The 25,930-nt window shown below is 29.5% G+C and overlaps 1 long non-coding RNA gene and 1 other non-coding gene across 2 annotated transcripts; both read right to left on the bottom strand.

The window, feature by feature from the left end:
* Positions 1 to 9,368: 9,368 nt before the first annotated feature.
* On the bottom strand, positions 9,369 to 9,442 carry TRNAM-CAU. The gene has a single exon. It is a non-coding gene; the product is annotated as a tRNA-Met (tRNA).
* Positions 9,443 to 13,021: 3,579 nt separating this feature from the next.
* On the bottom strand, positions 13,022 to 14,773 carry LOC124936991. Its single transcript, XR_007099190.1, has 2 exons — positions 14,499 to 14,773; positions 13,022 to 13,362 (listed from the first exon to the last, which is right to left on the bottom strand). It is a non-coding gene; the product is annotated as an uncharacterized LOC124936991 (long non-coding RNA).
* Positions 14,774 to 25,930: the final 11,157 nt, after the last annotated feature.

Raw genomic sequence — 25,930 nt, 5'->3', positions numbered from 1 at the left:
ATGCTCAAAATTAAAATCATTAAACAAAAATCAAATATTGGAAAATACCATCTCAAGACATCGGTGGCAACATTAATATCAAGTCTTTGGACAATAATATTAATTGCATTAGTATCTTGGTGTATTGTTCACATATTGACAATAAGTGTTGTCAACACTAATATGACTATCTTTGGATCGACATATTATTCACATGCTTACTCTATACTTGTCACGCATTTACCACCGCAAGTGTGTATAAACTTAGTCAAATATTAACCTTTTTTTGGGCCGATTAATATTCATTAGTGTTTATACACACCAACATCTAATTCTTCTTAGACTTTTTCTACAAGAGAGGCCACTTTTGTGACATCATGCTTCAATGAGTCTCTTTTGAATATTAGACAACTTTAAAACAAGTCTAGATTTATCAAATATTTAATGTTTATTGATTTTCCGCATTAAAAGAAATTTATATTCAATTAAAAAAACTTACTTTAAAATACCTTTTTTTATTACAATGGAGAGCTAAGACCCTTTATATAGAAGTTACGAGGTCTTCTAAGATCTTTCTAATAATAATGATTAAAATAATCCTAAATTTAGTAATTTTCTAGAATCCAATTTTATATATTTGGTAGGAATTTTCCTTATATGGAATTTCTAGAATCCCATTCTTCTATATTTGGTAGCCTTTTTTATAACTTTAATTCACGATAAATCTAACATCACCTTTATGATTGTAAAAACAATAAATGCATATATAATCAACCAATCATATAAATCATCAACCAAACATTGCATTTAATAAAAAAAACTAGGTTTTTGAAAAAACGAATTAAATTATCAATTTCTTGAGAATCAATGGATGGTAGGCTCTAATACCAATTGTTAGATTTTATAAACCAAAATTTATATACTTTATATAAACTTAATGACCATCAATGATAAACAAAGGATTTGAGATATAGATCAATTCCATTACTAGAAACGTAAATACCTTTAGCTTCTATTGTTCTTGAAGTCTTTGGGATGAATTTCGACTGATAGATCTTTCAATCTAGGCACAACCCTTATCTTCTCTTTGGGATTTCTCACTCTTGAATCCTCTTTGTCGATGGAGAGACAAGAGAGATGTTTTACCTACTGAATGTCGTAATTCTACTAATACCAATCGACATATATTAAGTCAATGGGCTTGATCCAATGTAGTGTTGTGTAGATTGGGGATCATACCCATCTTTTTAGATTTCGGTTATTTATAAATCATCCCCTCATAGCTATTAAATAACCATTGGTCTCTACGCATTTACTCCATAACCTACATTACACCACAAACCTTCTTAATGTCGTATTTGGATCATTTTAGTTTAGGTTTATTACATAATAGCCCAACATTAAAATATTACTTAAAGGGCCAATATTATTGAATTAATTATAAATTAACCAACATTGAGGTGTTGTGTATACAAGTTTCCTGTATTTTCGAGACAAAATTTGTAACAGATGATGGGTCCATCAAAGGCCAATCATGATGATGATTATGAAGGCTCTAAGAAGTAAATGAAATCTCAAGGGAAACCCACAATAACAAGAGGCTAAATAAAAATCCAAGCTCATAGAAAATGAACAAATTAATTCATTGATACAGAGAAGAAGTGATAGGAATTTGTTTTCATATTTAATTTCTATTTATGGTATTGGAATTAATGCAAGTTAACATTTTATTATTATAAATTAACATTTTATAAACTAATGTAGTTAAATTTAAGACTAAACTACAAGATCAAAAAATTATCTTAAGCCACTTGAATTATCTTGTCTTGGAGACAAATCATCAGGGACGGACCCATGATTTCGAACTGGGTGACCTTGAAAAAAAACTAGGATTGGCTTAAAATAATAACGAGAAAATTTTGAAAAAACGAGTATATAAAGTAAGTTTTACCATTTTTTAATAATTAAATAAAAAAACAATGAATTATATTAATTGTTTTTAAGAAATTAAGAATAATGTCATATTTCTACCGTAAAGAAAATATAAATAAATCTCGTGGTGGGCTTCGGCCCACCCGAGCCCTACATAGATTCGTCCCTGAACATCATCATAATTTAGTAATAAATCTAAGATCTACAATGTATATGTATGAATAACAATGTATATGAACAAGTTAATGTGTTTTCTTTTTTTTTTTGCGTAGTGTTCGGTTATATTATATCAATATTGTTTTAATACGATGTTTGTTACATTTTTACTATTAGTATTAATTCATACTTCATATTTGGTATAAAATAGTAAATAATCCCACTAGATACAACATTTTTTTTATATTATTTCATTTATAATTTATCATTATACTTTTTATTAATTATATATAACTTATTATTATATAAGATATTAAATATTTTTATTTAATTTTAATTATATTATTATATATAATAATTTTGAATATATTTTTTTAAATAGTTTAATATTTTAATTTAAAAAATATTTATTTATTTTTATAAAAATAATTTTAATAAATATTATTTTCTATATTTACTTATATTATAAAAAATATTGTTTATTATATATATATATATATATATATATTGTTTATTTTAAGTTTATTTTATTACAATTATTAATAATATTTAAATTAAATAAATATAATTTATATTTTATATTATAATAATATTTTTAAATTTTAATTAAAATTGCGTTATTTATTAAATAATAACATTACACGTAATTTAAAATAATAAACAATATTATTTATAATATAAGTAATATAAATAATGATAATAATAATAATAATTTTAAATTCATATTAATACAGCTTATACTACCTCTCATATTATACACCAACCACAAAATTATAAATCATATATAACTTTTATCATTTTTTTATAATTCATACCAAATATCAATAACCTATACAACTTATACTACCCTATTTTATTTATATTTAGTTATAATTTATACTTTTATTCAACTTATACCTTATATAACTTATATCACGTACCAAACGTTACCTTGAAAACTTCATTTTGTAGTCTAATAAGCTTTACAACCTTTACTGATAATTAATCTTTGTATCACAAGTATTTATAGACTTCATTTTGGAAATGGTTGATAAGCTTTATTGGCCTTTACTGCAATTTTACTAAAATTCTTAATTAGAATCAAAAGGCTTAAGCTTTTCTTAAGGTTTGTGTACTTGCACTATAACAATAGCCAGGTTAATTAATAGGTTAGGTAAATCACTTTCTTATCCAGGCTAGCCAAATTCATTCAGAATTCACAACTCCATTATGCTTAATTATCCAGTTCTTGTCAATACATTAAAAGAATAAGTTATGTTGGTTTCAACCAATCCTAAAGTGAACTCAACATGCACAAAGATAGTGTCTAAATGTTTGACGAACAAGTTAAGTGGAGTTTCTTGAGTTTGTGATCTCTATAAATCATATGAATTTTATTAAAGGTCTTCAAATTTATGATGCTCTCTTATTGTAAATGAATGCATTGAATCAACAAATTTCAGGAGAGATAAATAAGTATCCGCGAGGCTAGATATTAAAAAACTTATTACTTGTGGTTAGAATGGATATGGGGAGAAGTAGAACGACTAGTTCAAATTATGTGTGTCAACAGGCAAGTTCTCCATAATTGTGAAGCCTAAAAGGTTTTTCAAAAACTCGAGGGAATCAGGTAGGGTGATCCTTTATCTCATTCATGTTCGTCATTCTCATTGAAGCTCTTAAAAAAAATATTGTCTTTGCTGAGCATACTAGTTTACATAGAGGAGTGGATCGTGAGGTGAGGAGGTCTCCATTTTCATTTTTCATTGTCTATCGCGGACGATACCTTATGAATGATTCAAGCCACTCACAAAAACTTCATGCATCTTCACGACATTCTCTAGTTGTTTGGAGTATGTTATGGATTGTGGGTTAATCTTGATAAGTCAAATATATTTTTCTCAAAATTCCGTATCCTACAAAAGAAAGATGACACTTAAGAATCTTGAGCTTCGGTGTGGGTTATTTATGTCAACTTATCTTGGGCAGCCTTTAGGTGCTAAAGGCCCGTTCCAAAGGTTCTTGAGATCCGATCATCACCAAAAGGGATAGAAAGTTACCAATATGAAATAGCAGATGATTCAATAGGTGGACATTTGAGTCTCATTAAAGTGCTCTAGAAATTATGTCTTCTTACATGATGTATATATTTCTTATACTTACAAGTGTGGCTATGAAGATGGAAAGATTTATTTGTATATTTCTTTGGGAGTCATCCGAGTTATCCTTCCGCATTGGTCAGCGGAGATAAAGTAAAGAACTTAAATGATCAGAGGGATTTGGTATACGGGATTTGATTTTGTTTAACAAAACCCTTATATTGAAATGATGTAGTAGATATTCCTCCGAAACCTACCTCTTTGGTGGGCTACTATGATCATATGTGAGTACGAACAAAATTAGTATGGTTTTGTTCACCAAACCTATTAATTGGATATTGGGTGTAGTATTTGGAGTGACATCTTTGTAACATGGAAGTCTTTCATGGACAGTGTATATTTTCGGTTGGCGATGACTCTTTGATCATTTTCTATGATAATGTATGGTTCAATGTTAGAAGTCTTTTCACTTCCTTCCATTCTCTTGACTCGTTTGCTATTTATAGATATGTCAATGTCAAGGATATTTTGACATGAGTTCTAATGGTTTTGCATTGAGAATCAATTATAGGAGAAGACTACACGTTAAAGAGTTAGTTTCACATTATGAAGTGTTGAACATAGTAGAGCGCAAAGAGGTGATTCCTACTTTGTGTGATATTTTGCGTTAGTAAGATTGTAACTCTAGAAAAACCTTTTGTTTGGTTTTGCATAAAAGCTCGAGATTCGAGAATTTTAACCTCGTTTTGCATATCAGGAATTTTCTTTTAAAATAAAACATTGTTTTAAAAGATTTTAAATGATCCCTAAAAGCATTTTAAATTAATTAAAAATAATAATTTGGGATTCTATTTTTAAATATGCGGGGATTTTCATAAATCAAATCAAAATTGTTTTTTAGAAATCCTTTAGTTTAAATTAATTAAACATAATTAATTTAAAAGATTATTGATTGAAATAGAGTCGTCAATTGATTTTTTAGAAAATCAATAAAAGTTGGCATACGTGTACAAACGTGTTGGCCAGGGTTTTTTTAGCTCATAGTTTTGTGATACTCAGGAAATGAATTTTGCGCATTAGTATTTGTACCTATTTTAAAAATGGTCTCTACTTATAAAGTTGGTTTTTCGAAAATAAATTGTATCACGTTTTATTTTTACCGATTATTCTTCCGGTCCTGGTCATGCTTCTAGGTTTTGGCAACTATTTAAATATTGACACAACAATATTTAAATAATTGTACCTATAGTTGATGATAATTAGGGAGGATTATACCTGAAGAATATCAATCATTTTTAAGGGTGTTAGGGTTTAGAAATAACACCAAACATGCCTTAGTGAAAACATTTTTTGTGGAAATATCCAAAAATATTTTGTAATTATTTTCTAATTTTTCGGGATGTTAGAAAATGGTTTGGGATTCCAAAATTACAAAAATAATTTTGAGTTTTGAAAAGTGGAAACAAACAAGCCTTAGGATCGGAGTCCTAAGTCTTATATTCGTTTTTATCAACCAAGGTCTAAAAAACCTTCAGTCTAGGTCGAGGAGCCTCGCGGTTCGAGGTCGGCATCTTCGGTTAGAGTGCGAAGTCCATCAGTCTAGATGCTAAAGACTCTCGGTCCTTGGCTGAGATCATTGGTCTAAGGTATAAATCCATCGGTCATGGGTTAGCTCTAGTCTAATTTTTATCGGTCATAGGTTCGGAAATTCTCAGTTAGGGTCTAGATTTCTCAGTACTAGGTTTAGACCTATCGGTCCTAGGTTTTTTTTTTTTGGGAAAAACGGGAAAAAAAACCACGAGTTTAAGAGATCATTCTAGACAGGCATATAATGATTTGAAGTCGTAACATTCTGAATAAAAGCTAAAAAGCTAAAACGTAAATGAATTATTTGTTTACAATGCTTTCAATTCTAGTGAGTTTAAAAACGGTAAATTCCAGTTCCTGCAGATATTCCAGTTCTGCTCCGTGCTTTGAATTCTTCTCCACGTTCTCGCGAGGGCGCTGCAATCCGATACAATATCTTTCCATAACTCGTCAATGCTCCTGCGGGTTCTGTCATATACCTTGCATTCCGTCTTGCCAACTGTTATACACCACTGCTTCCAAAGCCACACTTGAACACGCTTGTTGCAAATCTATTTCCCTTGGCTTTGAGTAGTGCTGCTTCTTTGATTTCATTCCATTCGCTCTGGAAACTGGTCAGCTCCAGGCTTTATAGAATCTGTCCCAAAGCTCCGAAGCAATACAGCAGCTCCCGAATAGGTGATCTATGGTTTCTTTCATTTCCTATGCATAGAAGACAGCTCGCGTCCGGGAATGCTCATATACTTACTGATACGAATCACGAGTGCTGAGTCTTTCCCAGAAGGCGAGCCATAGAATGAACTGGTGTCGAGGGATAATCTTCATTGACCATACAAGAGGAGCCCATTCTACTTTATGCGCTACTAACGGTCCTAGGTTAGACCCTCTCGGTCTTTGGATATACAAATCACTGGCCTTATCTCAAGTACATCAGTCACACCTCTCTGTCATAACTAAAGAACATTAGTCGGATTGTCGGTCCTATTTGATTTCTCGGTCGAACCTATCGGTGTTAGGTTAAAAATTATTAGTCCTAGGTCTTGGTCTGTACTGATGATGTCAGTCGGACATCTCAGTCCTCAAGAACGCAAAGGTTACAAATTTTGTAATTTTATCAAGCTTGGATTCTTTGATCCAAGAGATAGGGTAACTTCACAAAGTTCACCGAACATGTTGATCATTATCTTATGGTATCAATCAACATGGATGATGATTAAATCGTTTAAAATAGTTTGTGATAAAAAATTAGATTTTTGATTTTAAAGTTGTTTTGAGGAGAAGAATGAGCTATCCAATATCTTCCTTATTTCTCATATACTCTATTGGTACTAAAATAAGAACATTGACTATTCATTTTGACCAAATCAAGAACTCAAAATTTTCAATTATTTTGAAATTTTTTATTTTTATCGAACATGATCGGGATAGATTAAACATGATTCAAATAGCTCGAAAGCTTTCTGGGATGTGATTCAAGAGAATTAGCCCAAGAACAACAACTACATTTTCTTATTTTTAAAATTTTAATTTGAGTTTTTATGTTCTAGGTTGATTGATTGTTTCTAAATATCCAGAAAGTTTATAAATGATCAAATGATCGATTTTCAACCATAAAACACCTAAACAGTAAGTTACTTTGAAATATAAAAATTTCAAATTCAAACTGTAAATATAAATTAGAGGGTGATTGAAACATTACCAATGATCAGAAAATACTCCTAGATTCTTAGGAAGCTTTGGAGATGCTCAGATCCAAGCTTTAAAGCCTTAATAGAAAATTCAAAAAATTTGAAAGCTTAAAGCTCTAATGGAGGATTTTTATTTTCACCGATTGAAGATGGAGATTGGATCTCTTTTCTTTTGAATGACTTAGGAGGAATATTTATAGCATCTCTAGGTCGGTTGATCCATCCAAGTGGATCGAATCATCCATAAAATATTAATGGTGTTTTGACTGTTCTTAAGGAAACTAGCCGTAATAAAGATGATTAATCCATGTACCGATCTCAGTCATATACTTCTTTGTAAGTAAGAAGAGGGTGATGTACCCTTTACACATACAGACTTTAAATAGGGTAAAACCTATACGTCTTTTAGGTGTTGTACATTTCAAGACAAGCCTATATGTCTTTTAGTTGAAAATGTGATACAAACGTTTCAAAAGGCAAGTTTATGTTTTCAAGTAAAACACTTAATCCCTATTAGGGTCGCTAGAAAGATGTAACCCCCGGAAAAACTCTTTATTTCTGTTTTACAAAAAAGCTCGAGGTTCGAGAATTTCAACCTCGGTTTACGTATCCAAAATTTTCTTTTAAAATAAACATTATTTTAAAAATTTTGTAAATGATCCCTCACAACTTTTGATCTTGGAAAAAATAATTAATTTTGGTGTCCATTTTTTAATAATCTGTGGATTTCCAATAATCAAATACTAATTTGATTTTTTAGAAATTATTTTGTTTAAATTAATTAAACATAATTAATTTAAAATATTATTTATTTTGAAACAGAGTCGCCAATTAATTTTTTTTGAAAATTAATAAAACTTGTCATACATGTACAAACGTATTGGTTAGAGTTTCTTTTAGTTCGTAGTTTGGTGATACACGAGAAAGGGCTTTCGCACTTCATACTCCGTGCCCGTTTTAAAAAAAGTCTCTACTTATAAAGTTGACTTTCGAAAATTGATTGTATCACATTTTATTTTTACCGATTATTCTTTCGGTCCAAGTCATGCTTTTAGGTTTTAGTGTTATGTAAATTATTGAAACAACAATATTTAAATGTTGGTACATGTTGCTGATAATAACTATGGAGGATTACACTTAAAGAATATCAGTTATTTTTAAGGGTGTTAGAGTTAGAAATAAATACCAAATATGCCTTAGTCAAAATATTTTATTTTTTGGAAAAATCCCAAATTATTTTGAAATCATTTTCTATTTTTTTTTAGATTTAAGAAAATGGTTTAATTTTTTTAAATTAAAAAAATAATTTTGGGTTTAGAAAAGTGGAAACAAACATGCCTTAGGACTAGAGTCCTAAGCTTTGGGTTCATTTATATCGGTTAAGGTCTAAAAACCCTCGGTCTGGGTCGAGGAGCCTCTCGGTTGAGGCTCGGGATCTATAGAGGAGTGTCGAAATCCTTCGGTCTAGGTGCTAAGGACTCTCGGACCTTGGCTGAGATCATCGGTGTGGGTATATAAACCCACCAGTCTTAGGTTAACTCTAGGCTAAGTACGTCAGTTTTATGTTTGAGAATGCACTGTCAGGGTCAAGATTCCTCAGTCCTAGGTTTAGACCTATCGATCCCAAGTTAGACTCTTGATCCTGGATATACAAATCCTCGGTCGGACCTCCCGGTCCTAGCTCAAAAACATCGGGAACCACTCATTTCTAGCTCAAGAACATCGGTCAAACCTCTCAGTTCAATCTATTTTCTCGGTCATATCTCTCAGTCCTAGGTCTCGGTCCTCAAGAACACAAAAGTTGTAGATTTTGTAATTTTTATTTAAGCTTGGATTCTTTTATCCAAGAGTTAGTGTTATGATATGAATATACCACACCAATTCGTTATGTATGGATGATGAGATTCCATTGATACAGAGCCAATTCCAATAGACGGTCCTATTAGCGTGCATCCAGTAGGAATTGAACCTACGAATTCGCCAATTATGAGTTGGGCACTTTAACCATTCAGCCATGGATGCTTAGCGGGGATCCTCGTACATGGTGAATAACCAAATTCCAATTGAAATCAAATCTTTCGGATAAATCAATGCAATTTAGGAGAAATCAATGAAAGGACATCAATTCAAATCATGGATTCACCAAGCTCCTAGGAACATGTTTATCATCATCTCAAGGTATTAATCAACATGGATGATGATCAAGTTATTCAAAACAGTTTGTGACCAAAAATTGGATTTTTGATTTTAAATCTATTTTGAGGAGAAATTAGTTATCCAATGGCTTCCTTATATTTAATATACTTTTTGGGGGGAAAATATATCTAATATACTTGATTGGTACCAAAATAAGAATACTACCTGTTCGTTTTGACCAAATCAAGAATTCAAAATTTTCAATTATTTTAAACTTTTTTATTTTGATCAAACATGATCGAGATGGATCAAACATGATCCAAAGTGTTGCCCAACATGATTACAATCATGTTGGGAAGCTTTCTAGGCTGTGATTCAAGAAATTAGCCCAAGAACAACAAATACGTTTTTTTGATTTTTAAAATTCAAATTTGGATTTTTTATTTTGGTTGATTGATTGTTTTTAACCTATCCAAAAACTTTGTAAATGATCCTAGGATGGATTTCCAACCATAAAACATCATAAACAGTAAGCATATAAGTTTATGTAATTTGAAATATAAAAATTTCAAATTCAAACTATAAATATGTATTAGAGGGTGATTGAAACGTTACCAAGGATGGTTTAACATTCCAAGATCCTTAGGGAAGATTTTGAGATGCTTAGATCCAAGCTTTAGAGCCTTAAACAGAGAATTCAAAAAATTAGAAACTTAAAGCTTTAATGGATGATTTTTTATTTTCTTCGATTTGAAGGTGAAGAGTGGATCTCTTTTCTTCGGAATGACTTAGGGGAGTATTTAAAGCATCCTTAGGTCGGTTGATCCATCTAAGTGGATCGAATCAGTCAAAAATATTAATGGTCTTTTGGCTGTTCTTGAGTCAACTAGCCTGAATAGAGATGATTCATCCTTATTCTTGTAGAAGAAATGATCAATGTGGTAGGGTGATCATTCTACCTTTCAAATCATTCGGAAAGTTGACTAACGAGGGAGTTCCACTTTTGAGAAATTAAAAGTGGATTTTGATCTTATATTCTATAGCGATCGCGATGAAGACGAAGATGGCCCATGAAACGACGTCGTTTCATGCTCTTTAGCGCGTTCCGTCAGCGGTCCGTCCATCTTCGTTGACGTTTGGATATTTCGTTACTGATTTGGCTAACGGGCGTTAGCTAATCTAGTGAGATGCGGACACGCGCTTCTTCGGTTATAGTCGCCTACGCGGGCGCCATGGCTGTCAAAATCGAGAGTTTACATAAAATCGCTTTCTAGTTGTAAACTCGTAAAATCTAGAGTTTACATGAAATCGTAAGAGTTTAGTTTAAAAAATAATAGTTATATATTATTATTATTTATATATATAATTAAATATTTTATACTTATCCAATTTTAAAAAATTATATATTTCAATATAAAATTAATTAAAAAATAATAATAAGTAAATAACACTATAAAAAATTATACTTACAAAATTAATTATATTAAGTAATTAATTTAAATAAATAATAACTTTATTTTTTAATTTTTAAATATAATTTTTTTTAAGTAAAATCGTATAGAATTGTAAAATCGAAATTATTTATAAACTCGTAAAATCGTAAAAACTTATTATCGTAAATTTAAAATCGTAAAAGTTTACATATTTAAGAGTTTACTTAAAATCAAACTCGTTAGCATAATATGAAATCGTAAAATCGTAAGATTTTAAGAATTAACTCGAAATTTTGACAGCCTTGGCGGGCGCGCTTAGGACGTTGGATGATAATTCAGCGTCCAACGGATGGACGCGATCTTTGTTGTAGACTTCTTTCTAGATTTCGGCTACAATGGATCACAAATTTTATTTTTATTTTAAAACTTTAAGAGTTTGTTTGAAATTGATTTTTCTTTCACCCCTTTGGTTTTAATTTTGATATTTTTGAATACAAAAATATTAAAATATATATGGCAAATATTATACCAATTTATTTTATTATATTTTTTTTCATATTTTAAGGTTAAATAAATAATTTTGGGGGATGAAATGAGTACCTCATTTCATCCAAAATTGTTTATTATAATCCCTTCATTTTTTCCTAAAATTATCTTGAGTAAAACATTTATCTCAAATATTATTTTTTATTTTGACGATTTTCTGTAATTAATTAGGCTTTAATTATCATAATAATTAGTTTAATTAAATGTTTTAATTGGGTTTGACCATGGGGTTAATTATTTTGATTTTATTTATTTAAAAAAATAAAAATAGTTATTTTAATTTTATAAATAGTGTATAGATTTTTAGTGCTTATAAAGATATGTTGATAATTTTAAGATTAGTCGTTGCTACTCTTTAATTACGGAGAATACTCTTTATGATCTCATATTGGAGAAGTTGTGGTGCTCTAAATTTCCATAGAAGATCTCAATTTTTTGATTGAGTGTCATGCATGAAGAGATTTTGACGGATGATAGATGCATGAAAATTGGTGTATTATGGTGAGTCGTTGTACAAAGTGTCATAGAGAGGTGGAGTTAGCGTCACACTTTCTCTTACACTATGATGAAGTGGTTAGGATTGTGAGCTTATTATGGAACATTATTGATTTTCAGTGGGTTATGTCGGAATCTATTGTTAGTTGTTGGGAAGTATGGATAGAGATAGTGAGCTTAATTGGTCTAAGTCGTTGGGTCATATCCCGATTATCTTCGAGTGGATCATTTTGTTAGAAAGAATCGTAGGACATTCAATAAATATTTTCAACCGATATGTTTAATACATAATTTTATTATTATGACAATCAGGAAAGTTTAATTGGGTAAACCGGTTGTGGTGGTTGGGGAACTCATTAATTTTCTCGAGTATCTCTGTGTTAGTTAAATTTTGTTGATTTTTGTTCTCTTTAGACATTGGTGAATATTTTTGTGTTGTGTTGTTTTATTGTTGCTGTTTTTTTTTTTGTCAATTTATTGTATATTTTTATAGTTAGGCTTAATCAACTCTCATTTATATCATTTTGTAAAATATTATTTTCAAAAAAATTATATATTTTTATTTCATTTTCTTTGTTAGGTCATTTTCAAAATTTGCATCTCATCTCAAGAGAGAACCACTCAGAAAATCAATTATCCATCCCCTCACCTCTTAAATACTAAAATACTAACTTCCTAGTTTTCATTTCCTTTCCATCTTAACTATTTACTTTTGAGCATAGAGTTATTTTTTTATGGGGAATGCTTCTCTAATTATGTCCAATTTTTTAAGAGAAAAGAGAACAATACAAGTTATGTGCCCCTAGCTGGTGGTAGCTCTCATAGCATGCACTATGACAAATTAGATCATTCTCAATGCTAAACCCATATTCTCCGCCAAATGTAATCCATTTTCTTATCATATTTCATACAAGATTATTTATTTTTTTCTGAAATTATAATATTTATTAAACAAATATGAAGAAAACTAAGCCAATACTAATTTAAAATATGAAGAAAACTAAGCCAAATACTAATTTCAAGTATGATCTTAAGTACACATTTCTCGCACTTGATATTCATTATATAGATGTTGGTTATACAATTTGAGGAAATAATCAAATTCTAAAGTGTATTCATTACTATTTCCAAAATATAATCAAATTCTAAGGAACCAATTATGAAGAATATGGTAGCACAAAGTCTTATACTTGAGAATAGTATTGTTTCTTCATCTAGGCTTTAGCTTTCTCGGCTTCATCAATCTATTTCTTTCATCCTCTTGCCAATCTGCATGCCACGAAATAGCAACAGTCCAGCCACTTTTGAAGCTGCCAAAGTTTTGCTTCAGTACTAAAGGGATAGAACCATAATGTTCTCCTTAAATTCCCTACATAACAAATTTATGACAATATGGAATCATGGAAAAATTTAATACTGTGATGCCTGTAATATTTCTCTACACACATTGGTCAGTTTGAAGATAATTTAAGATACAATATTCATTTAATTTTCGAACAACAGTTAGGATTTTCAACTCATTTCATTAAGACAAATAATTTAGAAAATAATATATATCAATCATATATAACAGTAGGAAAAAAAAATTACCTTCCAACAATTCATTAAGGGATCATTAGAGTAAAATGGCCTATCCAGTCACACTCCATGTCATATTCCTTCTTCTCCAATAACACCAATTATCAGCATCATAATTTAATTGTACTACCCTAAAATTAAGAACAAATGGTCACGTTTACTAGTACTTGGTCATCACAATAAAATAGTGCATTTTTCTGCGACTTTTCCTCTTCATGGTCCACATTGTTGACTTTGATGACAAACTTGTAAATTCGTATCAGGATGCAAGATACAATCTCGTCAAATTAGAGAATTCAATGGATTTTTACTCATCTACACCCGATGATACTCCTATTATAAACATTTTGCATTCTCTAATAATTAAACCTTCGAGATAAAAAAACACTAGTCATTAACCTCTTCGAGAAGACATATCTCAAGCTGTCACAATTGTTAATTTCCAACTCTTTTATGGATGTAGTCACGATGTCGTACAAAGTTTTAATATTTGAATATATATAATACTCAGTTCCTCCCAATAAGCCATTTCCATCTTCAAAATAATAAATATTACTGAAATTACTCAATAGAATATGGAATTGACTATTGTATTTTATAACTAAAGATATGTAAGTAATTATATAAACTCATTCATTGGTTCAAAAGATAAATTGCTTCAGTTTTTCTAGCCTAAATGTTGTTAGTTTGTGAAAATGAATCTCCTTTATTCCTTTACAAAAAAACATTACATCCTAGACAAGTCAAGAAAGGTAAGACTTCAAAGCATTGAATTCAATTTTCTTAAGTTGTTCAGCAAATATTAACAACCTCTTCTTCATTTCCAGCTAAAGAGAAGAAGAATTTGAAGATTTGTGAGATGTCTCAATGTTGATGCAGAACATAAGTACCTCATTTGATTACAATCAAATATATGGATGTGCTGCAAAGAGTGCCCATGTCCATTGATCTCTTCTATTTCAGAAATCTGCAAAAGACAATGATAATTGTGATGATGGGAAAAGAGTAATATTTGACCCACAGTCATAAAGGACAACTTCTCTCAAAGATAGGAAAATGTTTAAATAAATTTTCTCCCACATGCCAACATGATTGAGAACACTCTCTGCTTCTTCAATTTTTCCATTTGTATCTTTAATCCAACGAGAGCTTGGCTAACTCTTCTGCTTCAACAATAACTTTCAAGAGCTCCAAAACTAAAAACATTGAGAAACGATGTACAAGCAAAGAGGATGTGGCAATCCCTCGGTAAAGATGCAAATGTAGAAGCATAGAGTGTTCTCAATAATCCCTCGGAGGATGTTTCGAGCTCTTGAAAGTTATTTTTGAAGCAGAAGAGATAGCCAAGTTCTCGTTGTTGAATTGACTCAATCAGCAACTGTGCGATCTTTCCTACTGCACTCAAACCTATCTCTGCCATTTGTATGCCTGGTTCTCTCTTTCTATGTGTTCTTCTTTCTTAACAAGATTGCACAGATGCAAAGTCTCTGGTCATATGGTCCAAATGGGAACACATTTGCAAAGTCTCTGGTCAAATCTGCAAACATATATTATTGTATGAGTAACGATAAGAGAGTTACAGATTTAGAGGGAATGGGTAAAGGGGCATGGGTAAAATTGATTTGTTTTGTGCAATTCAAATTAAATTTAAACTAAATTAATTCAATCCAAACTAATATATTTTATTGTTTTTGTAATGTGAACTTTAATTATTTAATAATATTGTTTTTATAATTAATTAATTTATTTTATTTTTATTTAAGTAAAAAATAAATAAGTGAATTAAGTATATTATATATTTTAATTCAAATTATTTTAAATTAATTGAATTATTCAAATTCAAGTTAATCTCATTTAATATTTTTTTATTTAATTATTTAATTATTTAATTTTAATTATTTTTATTAAAATTTTAATGTTATAATTAAAAAATTCAAATATAAACAAAAATATATTATATTAAATTGAAATTAATAAAAAAAAAATTGAAAAATATATTTTTGTTTAGATTGTTTAAATAATTTGGATAATCCTACCCCAAGAATTTAATCCAATTCAATACAATCACTATTCCATCCGAATTATCATTTTTTGATTCACTCAATGAATACCCTTAAGAATGAGTAGCAAAATTATGTTTGAGGTACCTATTTATTGAGAATTTCTCTCTTTTCTTTATTAATGATTTATTCATAGGGATAATAATAAATCAAATATAATATATTTAAGAGAATAAAAAATAAATTTTTTAATATTTTTAATTATTTATTTCACCGTTTTTCTCTCTTTAAATTTTTTTTTCTTATAAAATATAGGATAAATTCAATCAATTAACTGAAAATGTTATGTATTTTCTTTTTTTATATTATTATCTTGAATTATTTTTATATTTATTTACGTTAAATATTAATAATGGATAATTTGAGTTATTTTTATTTGAAATATTAGTATTGTATAATTTGAGTTAGATCATCTTCACAAATTTGTATTTTCCCTATTTTAAAAACAAATAAATAAATAAATAAATTATTAACACAAATATATATATATATATATATATATATATATATATATATATATATATATATATATATATATATATATAATAGAGGAGAGAAATAATTAATTAAAAAAAGTTAAAAAATTTTATATTTATTTTTTTATTCTTTTAAATATATATTTATCAAATATAATATATATATTTTTTGTTATCTATTTATTGATTTATTATTGTTCTTATTATTATTCTAAAATGTTTATAAATAATAAAATATATAAACATATATTTACTAATTAATAATATAAATAATTTATTAATCAAGATTAAAAATATAAAAAGTAAATTATTAATAAAGAGAAGAGAAAAAAATTATTAATAAATAAAAAAAAATAAATAAATATTTAAAATTATGCTTAACCATTAAATATAATCACCCTTCCATATTATTTGGCTTGGCTTGGCTTGTAAATTTTTGCTATGCTTATTGTTACTCTTATTATATGATGCATGTGTGCTTCACTTGGTATCATTATTGATGCTAGTTTTTATATATTGACCCATCTAAATAACAAATTTCATAAGATTAAAGAAGAATGAAGAGAAATTATATAAAAAAAAATTACATTTCAGTAAAACCACATATATTTGGTCCACATGGACATGTAAAGTCTCGATCAAGTCTGCAAACATATTATTTTTTCTTTTAACAGTACATATGAATGTGCTTCACAGGCTGTCATTACAATTAATAATTCACTATTTTTATTTAAGATTTTGTCCCATCTTCTCGCCACTATGTATACAAAATTATTCTTGTACCGTTTTAATGCTATATAATATATATTTATATATAATATTACTTGAAAACTACCGTACATAAATATATTAAAACAATAATAATAAATCATTATTAGATTAAGCTTTAGTATTGAGTTGTTATTAATGTAATTTTAATTAATTATTGGAGGAGTAATCGAGAAGTAATAAAGAGTAAGCAAAATCTCCACGACTCTATTGTTCCCATGCTTTTCTATATTGACTCATCTAATAAATTTTTTAGTGTTAAATTTAAGTTAAAGTAAATAAAATTTCCAGCTTAACATATTTTAGTGTTAAAACTAATTTGAGTCCATTATAGTTATATATCTACTTGGGAATAGGGGTGGACAAACCTACGGATCGGATATGATCCGGTATTTCGGATCAGATATACGCCTCTATTTTTTTTCAAAAATTGTGATCCGTATCATATCCGATATCTGACCACTATCCGATTCGAAAATACCGGATCGGATCGGCCAGCCGGATATCCGCTGATCCGATTTTTTCATATTTTAAAATTTTTTCATATGCTAGAAATTGAAATTGTTCTATTAAAGATTTCAGTTATGAATAATGACGATTTGAGAACAGATTCACAAACAGTTCTAAAGAGAAATAGGAAGAAAAACAAATGAAAGAGATATATTTTTGTTTGGGTTTGTGGGTTTGTAAAGGAAAATGAGAGAAAACATAAGGAAGAGGGAGATTTTGTATTTTTGTTTGGGTTTGTAAAGAGAAGAATGAAGGAAATAGATTTTTGTTTAGTTTGTAATTGTTTAATAATATTTTTATTTGGGTTTGTAAAGAGAAACGTGAAGGAAAATGTAGGAAGAGAAATTTTTTGTTGAGTTTGTATTTATTTAATAATATTTTTGTTTAGGTTTGTTTATTTAATAAATTTTAAAAATCATCGGATCGGCTTCGGATATCCGAAATCTTTTTTGTCCGATCCGTATCCGATCTGGAAATCCAGTAAAAATATCGAATCAGATCGATATCCGAATCCGATCCATCGGATACGGATTTTTTGGGATCGAATCGGTCGGATCAACGGATCGGGTCTTTCGGATCGAATTTGGATATATGTGTAAATGAATACTTGAGTCGGATTGTGGGTTGACCCGCCCATAATATATATATATATATATATATATATATATATATATATATATATATATATATATATATATATATATATAATGATGCTTAATTTTTAAAGTGTCCGGATTGTCGGGTCGAGAGCTGTGGTTAATTTGAATATATGTGAGAGTAAATGGAGACTTGGGTCGGATTGTGGGTTGACCCGCCCATAAACTTAAAACGGTTAAAAATAAAATTAAAAATATTATAGGTATGGTTCGAACTTGCAACCTAACAAAACAAGTACAACCTTTTAACCAACTAGTCTAATAACATTTTATATTATAAATTCAACCCAAAATTTGATAAACGCGTGACATTTTAATAATATAAGTTCAACTTTTTAACTAACTAATATATATATATATATATAATGATGCTTAATTTTTAAAGTGTTCGGATTGTCGGGTCGAAGCTGTGGTTAATTTGGATATATATGAGAGTAAATGGATACTTGGGTCGGATTGTGGGTTGACCCGCCCATAAATTTAAAACGGTTAAAAATAAAATTAAAAATGCTATAGTTATGTTTCGAACTTGCAACCTAACAAAACAAGTACAATCTTTTAACTAACTAGACTAATAACATTTTATATTTTAAATTCTACCCAAATTTTGATAAACGCAAGACATTTTAACAATATAAGTTCAACTATTTAACTAACTAATATATATATATATATATATATATAATGATGCTTAATTTTTAAAGTGTACGGATAGTTGGTTCGAGAGCTGTGGTTAATTTGGATATATGTGAGAGTAAATGGATAGTTGGGTCGGATTGTGGGTTGAACCGCCCATCAATTTAAAACGTTTAAAAATAAAATTAAAAATGCTATAGGTATGATTCGAACTTGCAACCTAACAAAACAAGTATAACCTTTTAAACAACTGGACTAATAACTTTTTATATTTAAAATTGAACCCAAATTTTGATAAACGCGTGACATTCTAACAATATAAGTTCAATTTTTTAACTAACTAATCTATATATATATAATGATGATTAATTTTTAAAGTGTCCGGATTATTGGGTCGAGAGCTGTGGTTAATTTGGATATATGTGAGAGTAAATGGATACTTGGGTCGGATTGTGCGTTGACCCGCCCATAAATTTAAAACGTTTAAAAATAAAATTAAAAATGCTATAGGTATGGTTCGAACTTGCAACCTAACAAAACTAGTATAACCTTTTAACCAACTAAAACAATAACTTTTTATATTTAAAATTCAACCCAAAATTTGATAAACGCGTGACATTTTAACAATATAAGTTCAACTTTTTAACTAACTAATATATATATATATATATAATGATGCTTAATTTTTAAAGTGTCCGAATTGCCGGATAGAGAGCTATGGTTAATTTGGATATATGTGAGAGTAAATGGATACTTGGGTCGCATTGTGGGTTGATCTGCCCATAAACTTAAAATGGTTAAAAATAAAATTAAAAATGTTATAGGTATGGTTTGAACTTGCAACCTAACAAAATAAGTACAATCTTTTAACCAACTAGGCTAATAACATTTTATATTTTAAATTCAACCCAAAATTTGATAAACGCGTGACATTTTAACAATACAAGTTCAACTTTTTAACTAACTAATCTATATATATATATATAATGATGCTTAATTTTTATAGTGTCTAGATTGTCGGGTCGAGAGCTGTGGTTAATTTGGATAAATGTGAGAGTAAATGGATACTTGAGTCGGATTGTGGGTTGACCGCCCATAATCTATATATATATAATGATTCTTAATTTTTTTAGTGTCCGGATTGCCGGGTCGAGAGTTGTGGTTAATTTAAATATATGTGAGAGTAAACTGATACTTGGGTCGGATTGTGGGTTGACCCGCCCATAAACTTAAAACGGTTTAAAATAAAATGAAAAATGCTATAGGTATGGTTCGAACTTGCAACCTAAAAAAAAGTACAACCTTTTAACCAACTAGTCTAATAACATTTTATATTATAAATTTAACCCAAAATTTGATAAATGCGTGACATTTAAACAATATAAGTTCAACTTTTTAACTAACTAATCTATATATATATAATGATGCTTAATTTTTAAAGTGTTCGGATTGTCGGGTCGAGAGCTGTGGTTAATTTGGATATATATGAGAGTAAATGGATACTTGGGTCGGATTGTGGGTTGACCCGCCCATAAATTTAAAACGGTTAAAAATAAAATAAAAAATGCTATAGGTATAGTTCGAACTTGCAACCTAACAAAATAAGTACAATCTTTTAACCAACTAGACTAATAACATTTTATATTTTAAATTCAACCCAAAATTTGATAAACTCGTGGCATTTTAACAATATAAGTTCATCTTTTTAACTAACTAATATATATATATATATATATATATAATGATGCTTAATTTTTATAGTGTCCCGATTGTCGGGTCGAGAGCTGTGGTTAATTTGCATATATGTGAGAGTAAATGGATACTTGGGTCGGATTGTGATTTGACACGCCCATAAACTTAAAACGGTTAAAAATAAAATTAAAAATATTATAGGCATGGTTCAAACTTGCAACCTAACAAAACAAGTACAACCTTTTAACCAACTAGCCTGATAACATTTTATATTTTAAATTCAACCCAAAATTTGATATACGCGTGACATTTTAATAATAAAAGTTCAACTTTTTTAACTAACTAATCTATATATATATATAATGATGCTTAATTTTTAAAGTGTCCGGATTGCCGGGTCGAGAGCTGTGATTAATTTGAATATATGTGAGAGTAAATGGATACTTTGGTCGGATTGTGGATTGACCGCCCATAAATTTAAAACGGTTAAAAATAAAATAAAAAATGCTATAAGTATGGTTCGAACTTGCAACCTAACAATACAAGTACAACCTTTTAACCAACTAGGTTAATAACATTTTATATTTTAAATTCAACTCAAAATTTGATAAACGCGTGATATTTTAACAATATAAGTTTAACTTTTTAACTAATTAATCTATATATATATAATGATACTTAATTTTTAAAGTGTCCGGATTGCCGGGTCGAGAGCTGTGGTTAATTTGGATATATGTGAGAGTAAATGGATACTTGGGTCGGATTGTGGGTTGACCCGACCATAAATTTAAAACGGTTAAAAATAAAATTAAAAATGCTATAGTTATGTTTCGAACTTGCAACCTAACAAAACAAGTACAATCTTTTAACTAACTATACTAATAACATTTTATATTTTAAATTCTACCTAAATTTTGATAAACGCAAGACATTTTAACCATATAAGTTCAACTTTTTAACTAACTAAACTATATATATATAATGATGCTTTATTTTTAAAGTGTTCGGATTGTCGGGTCGAGAGCTGTGGTTAATTTGGATATATGTGAGAGTAAATGGATACTTGGGTTGGATTGTGGGTTGACCCGCTCATAAATTTAAAACGGTTAAAAATAAAATTAAAAATATTATAGGCACGGTTCAAACTTGCAACCTAATAAAACAAGTACAACCTTTTAACCAACTAGCCTAATAACATTTTATATTTTAAATTCAACCCAAAATTTAATAAACGCGTGACATTTTAATAATATAAGTTCAACTTTTTAACTAACTAATCTATATATATATAATGATGCTTAATTTTTAAAGTGACCGGATTGCCGGGTCGAGAGCTGTGATTAATTTGGATATATGTGAGAGTAAATGGATAATTGAGTCGGATTGTGGATTGACCCGCCCATAAATTTAAAACGGTTAAAAATAAAATTAAAAATGCTATAGGTATGGTTCGAACTTGCAACCTAACAAAACAAGTACAACTTTTTAACCAACTAGGATAATAACATTTTATATTTTAAATTCAACTCAAAATTTGATAAACGTGTGATATTTTAACAAAATAAGTTTACCTTTTTAACTAACTAATTTATATATATATAATGATACTTAATTTTTAAAGTGTCCGGATTGCCGGGTCGAGAGTTGTGATTAATTTGGATATATGTGAGAGTAAATGGATACTTGGGTCGGATTGTGGGTTGACCCGACCATAAATTTAAAACGGTTAAAAATAAAATTAAAAATGCTATAGGTATGGATCGAACTTTAAACCTAACAAAACAAGTACAACCTTTTAACTAACTAGACTAATAACATTTTATTTTTTAAATTCAACCCAAAATTTGATAAACGCGAGACATTTTAACAATATAAATTTAACTTTTTAACTAACTAATCTATATATATTTAATGATACTTAATTTTTAAAGTGTCCGGATTGCCGGGTCGAGATCTGTGGTTAATATGGATAAATGTGAGAGTAAATGGATATTTGGGTCGGATTGTGGGTTGACCCGCCCATAAATTTAGAACGGTTAAAAATAAAATTAAAAATGCTATAGTTATGGTTCGAACTTTCAACTTAACAAAATAAGTACAACCTTTTAATCAACTAGGCTAATAACACTTTATATTTTAAATTTAACCCAAAATTTAATAAATGCGTGACATTTTAACAATATAAGTTCAACTTTTTAACTAACTAATCTATATATATATATATATATATATATATATATATATATATATAATGATGCTTAATTTTTAAAGTTTCCGGATTGCTGGGCCGAGAGCTGTGGTTAATTTGGATATATGTGAGAGTTGATGGATACTTGGGTCGGATTGTGGTTTGACCCGCCCATAAAAATATTACCGTAATATTTTTTCACGGTTTTTTATATTATTATTACTCGTGCAAATGCACGAGATAAATGCTAATGTATTTAAAGGTAGAATGAATAATAAATTTTTAAAAATTAATTTAAAAACAAATAAAATCAAATAAATTTTATAAAAAAACTTAACTGAAACAAAAATCAAACAAATTTACCCTCAACTCTCACACAAATATCAATTCACTCTCAAATTCTAATTTTAATTTTAATTTTAATTTTAATTTTAATTTTAATTCTAATTCTAATTTTAATTTTAATTTTAATTCTTATATCTATCTGTAACAACTTACCTATAAATTGCTTTTGTGAAGGATGAAAACACTATATTAGGTGTGATTGAAGACATAAAAATATTATATTATTTTGAGGTTGAAGAGATGAAAGTATTATATAATTATTTATGTGTGGTTGTTGCCTGGTTTAATGTCACATTCTCATTAATTATTCCTTCCAGGCTTCCACTATATGTATAGTAGGTTAAATTATTTAATATAAAATTATTTTTATTTTTCAAAATGATTAGTATTTTGAAAGTTAAGGACAACTACTGTGACTATCAAACTACTACCCTGATCCCAAATTCGAGGTCAATGTGCGCAGTAGATGAATCAAATTTTTAGCTTTGTTTTTCCACAATTTATCCATTATTTTACTTGAGGTAAATGAAGACGATTTCAGCCATTTATTATTCTATAGTAGATACATGAAAGTAGCCATATTGCTTCATCCCAGCAAGAACAGTTTTGCATCATTTTAGTCATGCGTTTCGCACCAGTCCGTCAAAAACCAATCATAGTCATGACGATGATGATAATTATGAATTAGTCTCTAAGAAAAAAATGAAATCTCAAGGGAAACCACAATGTTAGAAGAAAGAAAAGAGAATAATATTATGCATATATATTTAAGATGCATATATATTTATGATGATAAAGATATTTATACAATTACATTAGTAAATATAATAACAATATATAATAAGTATAGAATAATATATAATATAATATATTATTAACACTCTCCCTCAAAGTGAAAGAGAATTGAATAATTTGAGATTAGAGACTAAATCTCGAAAGAACACCCATATTTTGGAGTAACCATCGTAGCTAGAGAAGTTTAGAGGTGATATTTACAAGAGCACAATATTCAGATTCTGTACTAGAGCGAGAAACAACCACTGGTGAAAAAGGGGTCAAAACCGAGAGTAAAAACTCTCGGTTTTGGCCCTATAACTTTCGGTAAAGACACCTTACCGAAGGTTTTAGTAACTCTCACCATCCCTCGGTATTGACTCTCTCGGTTTTTCCACAAAAAGAAAAACCGAGAGTTATATGAAAACTTTCGGTTTTTCTCTTTGTGGAAAAACCGAGGGTTTTACAAATACCTTCGGTTTTTCTCTTTGTGGAAAAACCGAGGGTTTTAGAAATAACTTTCGGTTTTTCTCTTTGTGGAAAAACCGAGGGTTTTACAAATAACTTTCGGTTTTTCTCTTTGTGGAAAAACCGAGAGTTTTGATTTAACTTTCGGTTTTCCTCTTCGGGTAAAACCGAGAGTTTTCTAATAACTCTCGGTTTTCTCCTTTTGAAGAAAATCGAGAGTTTTGTAATAACTCTCGGTTTTTCTTCAAATTGAGAAAACCGAGAGTTATTAGAAAACTCTCGGTTTTTACCCGAAGAGGAAAACCGAAAGTTTTCATATAACTCTCGGTTTTCCTCTTTTGGGTAAAAACCGAGGGTTTGTCATATAACTCTCGGTTTTCTCTTTGGGTAAAAACCGAGAGTTTTCTAATATCTCTCGGTTTTTCCATTTGAAGAAAAACCGAGAGATTTCAATATTACTTTCGGTTTTTTCTCGGAAATTTTTAAAAACGTGCGGATTATTTTGCTCGCAACCAAAACCTGTTCAGCCAAACCAATATATCAATGATAAAAGAAATGCAACATACATTAAACGATCACATTAATTGATCATTAACATTACAAAATTCGAAACCAAACTAATATTCCGAACAATCTATTATAAATTCAACTACTAATGAAAAAATGTTCATAATCGAAACAACCTTAGCTTGTGGGGGGAGGAGGTGGTTGTTGCCTCATAAACAATTCGATTCTCTCCATTCTTGCGTTCATCTCTAACTTCTCCCTCTCCATTCTCTCGTTCATCTCTAACTTTTCCCTCTCCATTCTTGTCACCATTTCTTCCTTTTCCGCTTCCATTTCTTCCATTTTGCGCCTTCTTTCTTCATCCCTCTTCTCCAGTTCCTCCAACTTGAGCTTCATTATTTGATTCTCTTCTAACAATCGCTCATTGTTTCATTGTGAACTGTTTCCACTTCGACGATCCTCACGAAAGTGTGAGGGCCGGACGCCTGATCCCATTCCGAACACTACCCCGTGTTTTTGTTGTCCGAACACCCTCTCCGTCAATTCAAAATCTGATATTCCCGGTTCGTTACTAACAACCTCCTCCATCTCAACCTGCACAATTCAAATAAAATACAATTTCTCTAATAAAAAATTAGGCATATTCAATTCACTTACAATTTTCTCTTGCACGTGTTCGTCCGGGACGGGTGTTGGGTTTTCTTTTGTCGGTTTAGGGGTACGGGTCCTCTTGAATACTTCAATTACAGACGGTGCCCGTCTCATTTCAATCGACTGTTGAAATAAATGATTTATATAATTAATAACAATATTTGGATTAAGTTATTACAAATAATGTACTTACCAACTCGTCTTCAATTTGTGCAAACGGTCTACTTCCCGTTCGATGCGGGAATTTCAACTTCTTCCTGTTCTTCATATTTGTAAAACTGTTTCTCTGTATTTGAAATAAAAAATGAAGTTAGATTAATTAATATCAACTTTTATTTGAATTATGAAACCATACCTTAAATGTTTCTGTGAAGAAATGGTTGCGACACACAAACTCCCAATCATCTCGATCGTAGTCCGATGGAGGATTAGCCAGTACCTCCGCCTCGTCTTCTTTGTGGACGCAGATATATGTCTTGTTCAAATCCGACCGCCATCTATCCCATATCTGATTGGCGTGTCCCAATCCGGTCTTTCGGAAAGACTCAACATCACCATTAGTGGCTTCGAACGGATCCTGAAAAAAATAAC

The sequence above is a fragment of the Impatiens glandulifera genome, chromosome 4, assembly GCF_907164915.1.
Source record: "Impatiens glandulifera chromosome 4, dImpGla2.1, whole genome shotgun sequence".
In the NCBI taxonomy this organism is placed as follows: Eukaryota; Viridiplantae; Streptophyta; class Magnoliopsida; order Ericales; family Balsaminaceae; genus Impatiens; species Impatiens glandulifera.
Note: the sequence above shows the minus strand (reverse complement) of the source record. Positions and strands in the feature narration are given on the sequence as shown.